We start from the raw sequence: 6,054 nt of genomic DNA, 5'->3' as shown, positions 1-6,054 counted from the left end.
TGCATGCCGTTATTTTCATCCAACTTATTCAGTTACAAGTTTTACGAACTATCTTAATTATATTGTTTGCAAAGTGAACTTTTTGAACTATGAAGTAGTGATTATTGGTGATTTTAATATATCCAAAGTTGAGGGAACGAATAGAAATCTTTCAAATGATATAAACTACTATTCCAAAATCAAGGCTAAAATTCTATTTAAATTTTTAGATGATATGAATTTGAACGTTGTTTCAGGAACGTCTGGTCTTGATTTAATTTTGTACAACATCTATGTTCAATCTAATAATTCTGTAGTATCTCTGGTTCCGCCTGATCAGTATCACGATCCGATTGAGATTATTGTTAAATTATCATCTCTAATACAGGAGATAGCAAGTGATAGCTTTTTGTTATATCAAAAGGGCGATTATCTTTCTTTATATAAAGAAGTCCAAGGGCTTCCTTGGGCCAATATTTTGTTGAATCAGGATATTGATATTGTTGCTCAAAATGTTAATGATATATTGAATGCAATTAGGAATAATGTTCCTTTAATAACCAAATCAATTTCTAAATTTCCGAGATGGTATTCTCGTAATCTAATTTACTTACTTAAAAAAAGAATAATGCTCATAAGAAGTATAAAAGAACCCAATCTTTTCAAGATTATAATGTATTCTCTAAATTTCATTCAGATTTTAAGAAGCAACTTACTATTGATAGAACTAAATATTATAGTAAAATTGAGAATAGTTTTAAAAATCATCCTAAAAGATTTTGGAAGTATACGAATAATAAAATAAATACTAAAGATGGACATAAGGCAATATTAGTTGACGACGAATTCCTCTCTGATCCTCGACTGATATCTGAAGCTATGGCCAAACAATTTGTAGCTGTTTATCATAAAGTTGAAATTAATGTGAATGATGATAATGTTACTTTTATGGCCAGTCAATTTTGTAGTGATCAAATATCCTTTTCTACTAAACAGGTAATTAATGTTATTAAATCTTTAAATGTTAAAGCTTCTGTAGGTCTTGATCAAACTCCGATTTTTATAATTAAAGGTATATCTGAAATAATTGCACCAATTTTGACATCATTATTTAATTGGAGTTTAGCGCCTCATTTTTATCCTAATGTATGGAAAACTGTTGTTGTAACTCCAATTTCAAAAACTGATGGAAGGTTCGTAAGTGATTATAGACCTATTTCTATTCTTGATGTAATACCTAAAATTTTTGATCAACTTATTTACAATTATCTTTATAGTTCCGTCGAACATTGTATTATTTCCGAACAGTATGGTTTTCTGAAGGGTAAATCAACTGAACTAAATTTGAATAAATTTTTGACATTGGTTGCTCCTGTTGTTCATAATCGTGTTTAAGTTGATACAATCTATTTTGACTTTGCTAAAGTCTTTCACAAAATATCTCATTATGTTCTTAAGAAACTTCATTTCTTTGAAATTCCTAAATCTTTGATACTTTGGTTCGCTTCCTACTTGTTTGATCGTAAATTTGTAGTTAGATATATGGGTTGCAGGTCATCTGTGTACAAGATTTTCTCGGGTGTTCCTCAAGAATCCAACTTGGGTCCATTATTATTTTTAATATATGTCAGTGATATTGGTAATTATTTGAAATGTCCCTTTTTACTGTACGCGGATGATCTGAAGATATTTTCAGAAATAGTAAGTAATCAGGATCACCTTAAATTACATGCCGATATTAACTCAGTTTATCATACAAAATTTACTTCCCTTGAACATGAATAAAATAAAAATTATATCGTTCTCTAGGAAAACGAATATATCTTATTTTTCATACTCAATAAATCAGCATACAATTCAAGCTGTTTCAATCAACAAAGACTTGGATGATGGATTCTAAGTTTCTATTTGATCATTATGTTTCTACCATGGTTCTCAAGGCTAGAAGAAATCTTGGACTCATCAAATGGGTTGCTCGGGATTTTAAAGACATTGCAACATGTAAAATCTTATATTGTGCATATGTTCGATCCCATTTGGAATTTGCTAGTTTAATTTGGAATCGTAATCTTACGAGTATCACTCAAGTTCTGGAGTCAGTCCAGATTTCTTTCTTGGCTTGGTTAAAATATAAATTTAAATTACACGATATCACTAATAGGGAGATTCTTGCTAAATTGGATTTACTAGCTCTTGAAGTTCGGCGAAATTTAAGGCAAATCAAATTTATTCATGATATAATCCACGCTAGAGTGAATTTAATTGAATATTTATATATCAAAGTTCCCCTGTATAATTCTAGGGTTTACCGTTCTATACTATGTAACAATCAATTGGTTGGTTCTCCACTATTTACTATTGTTGACAATATAAATAAAAAAACCTCTTAAAATTGATTTTTTATTCGAATTTTACAATACTCACAAACAATATTTGGAATGTTTTATTTAATAAATATACAAAATTCACCATGGTTTGGTATATTGTCTATTGAATTTTCATTGTCTTTGCTTTACCTACACTGTTTATATCTGTTTATGTGTATTATTTTATAATCTCTTTGTAATTTATTTTTTATTATGTTCAGTATATTTAATTTCTTAATAATATGTTTAGCTTGATTTAATAGTTATTGAATCGAGGTTATGTTGTAACTTTACTTTATAATTTAGTCTGTATCAAACTTATGTGTAAAATTTTTATTTATTTTCTTTTTTGTATTTTATCGAGATGATTTGATGTATTTTTAATTTGTTTTGTTCTGTTTGTATTTCTCTCGTAATCTTTTATTCTATATCATTGTACATATGACCATTTTGGCCTCGGCTGTGGTCTTTATCATTATCAATAAATAAATAAATAAATTATTATTATTATTATTCCCCTTCTTTTGACTTGCACGGCGAAATTACTTATTATTATTTCTGTAATTTTTTCTGGATTGTATGTTATTTCGCTTATTAGTGGGCACTAATTTTTATATGGCGTCGAATAAATGAATTTCGTTGTGTATTTTGGTGTAAATAACCATACAAGGAAAAGCCGGTTCGTTCTAAAGCTGAAGTTAGTAAAATTTTGGATTTAGCTTTACGTGGCATGATAATGTATTGGTAACGTAGCGGACTTACAAGCAGTGTAGTTATCCGGCCTAGCTTCATTTTTTCACTTTTTAAACAAAGTGATCGTGAAGAATCGGCTTCTCATTTTACCCGAGTAATCCTTAAGAATGTGGAAGCAAACATCTGTATTATGATAGGATGAAAATGGTATCATGATAGAATATGGCCGATTTATGAATGTTGGTTGGGAAAGGGCAAGGAAATTACCACGACATTCGAAGCATTTCATTAATCTGCAGTACTTTTCGTGCTATCGTTCTCAGAAAGAAACCCCACACCATTTGTTAAGCAAAGTTTGGGTAGAGCAGTGGAGTAGTGGTTATCGTGCAAGGGTTCCATGTGAAAAATCGTTCGATTCCCCGCCAGGTAGTATCGTATTTTCGCATAAAATAATGGCTGCAACAACGTTATATCCGCAATAGATGAAATTGACATTGGATGTTCGGAGCAGATGAATCTTCGGAGAGGCCTAGAAAATGATCCCCTCTTTGGTTATTTCAAACAGCATTTTATTTCTATTAGTTTGACACAAAATTTGTTTCCATCCTATAATTCAACGTGTTTTATTCATATTTGAAATTTGAAACATGCAAGGTGAGCTACATCTATAAGGAACATCCAATTTTCCTTTTGAACTCATTATGATACAGTTTGGACTTTTAATATAGGGTGTTTCTGATAGAGCACTTATTCATTTTCTCTTCCTTACTTTTCTCTCTTTATTTTTGTTCAGTTTTCATTAATAGTCTGGAATGGAAGGTATGACCTACGCTACCTAGTGAGTTTCTTAGAATGTATTTCAGAACATTACGTTCAATGAACACTATCGAATTTGCAACCGAACCACGCGGAAACAAAGCATGTGCTAAACATTTGACATTATCCTAGATATGTCTCGGAGATCTATAATTCTACTGGAAGTTGAGTATTTTATTTGACCATCAAGTTTCATATTCATTTTGAAAATGACTTAATGAATGTTTCAAGCATCCTTTATATATTACTATTACTATTATTATTATTGCATCATTTCTCGGATTTAGGCCTGTGCGATATGTCGATAAATCGATATTGACATATATCAACATTCGATATAAAGAATATATTGACATTCTAAATTATCGATATTCGGAAGGTGAGGTATAGGGGGTCCCTAAGACTTGCGATGAATGAAGAAATAAAACTTAATTTCTATAATAACGTCTTCTAATGACAAATTCTTTATGAACACAAATTGCAATGGAAATAAATCCACTTGCAAATTTGCAATATTATTTACTGTAACTTCTTAGCCGCTAGAATTTTTGTGTTCCAGAAAAAAAGAGAAACAGAAAAGCATCTGTCAAAAGCAAGTGCTTCGAACTTTGACCTAGAATTTAAGATTTTTTTTGTTTCTCTCTCTCGGAGATTTCCATCCCTTTTGGCCTTTGGGACTGCTCATTGACAAAAAGTGCACACATGACCACTATATGCACAAGAGCTTTAATAATAATAATAATAATAATAATAATAATAATAATAATAATAATAATAATAATAATAATAATAATAAACCTTTATATTATTTAACCTTTTTCTTTTTCACGAGATTTTTTCTTTTGGAAAAAGGAAAGAAATTGCTCTCCTCGGACATTTATTTCTTACCATTTATCTTGTTTGAACTGCTTAAGTAAGATCATTTTGTAACTTCGTATGTCATTCATTGCTCTCACGATAACAAAATCGTCATTCTTAACAATTATTTTATTCTCTTATTTGTAGTTTGCCTTGCCACACTGCTATATTTGTAACAAAATTGAGGTTTGGTCCAACGCCTTTCTAATTCTCAACCACCCCAACGACTGTGTTTTGGGTTGCCTACTATTGCAGGAAAGGAAGAATTGTAGGTGGTAATGCAGTTTTGGAGTCGTGTATACCTTGAAAAATATTATGAGGTATAGGTAATGTTTGTGACAATTTCATTGCGATATCGTGTACAGGATGGGGAAATGAATGCCATAATTGCTACCTAAGAGATATTATCAGAGAATCAAACTCAAGAACAGTAGCTTAATCTTCTGGTATTATCACGCAAAACATTCAAAATAACCTACACAATTACATTTCAACGGAATTCAAAATAACACAAACATTTTGCCCTCTTCTGTTGCCAAGCAAAAGAACGAAATATTGCCACCCACTCACAAAACACGTGACTGTGTTTCAAGATAGAACTTCAAGTGACGTCATCATCCCTATTTTTCCCTCCACTTGCAACAATGCATTTCCTGTTGTTCACTGGTATCCCCAAGAAATGAGAGGGAAAAAAATTCAAGCAAGTATTATTTTCTACAGCATTTTAAGCATAGGTGTCTCTGGCATGTTAAAAATTAGGGGGGAGGGCAGGAACGACTATAATGCTAGTAGATCCGAACTAAAGTTACGTCAAAATTATGAGTAAACTGGAATCTACTTTACTAATGGCTTCCGCTCTTGCTACCTTTAGCAACATAATTCATCATAATTTTCTTCCATCACTGGTAGACTACTTGCAAAAAAAAAAAAAAAAAAAAAAAAAGTTACATATAAAATATGCTTCTTAGGTAATTTCTTCACCTTGACATTCCTACCGGTGAATCCCTGCTCAGTGATCTTAAACGCATTTGCAGCAGTGCAGTTTTATAGTCCTCATATAGGCCCTATTTCTATTTTTTAGCTAACAAAATCTTAACTCTCTGAAAGAAGTCTTACAATCACAATTGATTTGAATGCGAATTTCGAACTTTTGATTTCCATTCTTCTTCTATATTCTTAATAAATTCAAAAGGTATCTACCTTTTTGTTCTTCATTTCGCTGTATGTTTTTGAACTTGTCTAATGAACCATCCTCCGTTCCGCTCCGTTTTCCGTTCTAATATCCAAAATGTACAGTTTATTCTTGCTGTCACCCATCTCCTCAATGTATTCTTTCCATTTT

The sequence above is a fragment of the Thermobia domestica genome, unplaced genomic scaffold (assembly GCF_964235325.1).
Source record: "Thermobia domestica unplaced genomic scaffold, izTheDome1.hap1.1 HAP1_SCAFFOLD_697, whole genome shotgun sequence".
Classification (NCBI taxonomy): domain Eukaryota; kingdom Metazoa; phylum Arthropoda; class Insecta; order Zygentoma; family Lepismatidae; genus Thermobia; species Thermobia domestica.
The sequence above is the reverse complement of the archived record's forward strand: the minus strand, read 5'-3'. Positions refer to the sequence as shown.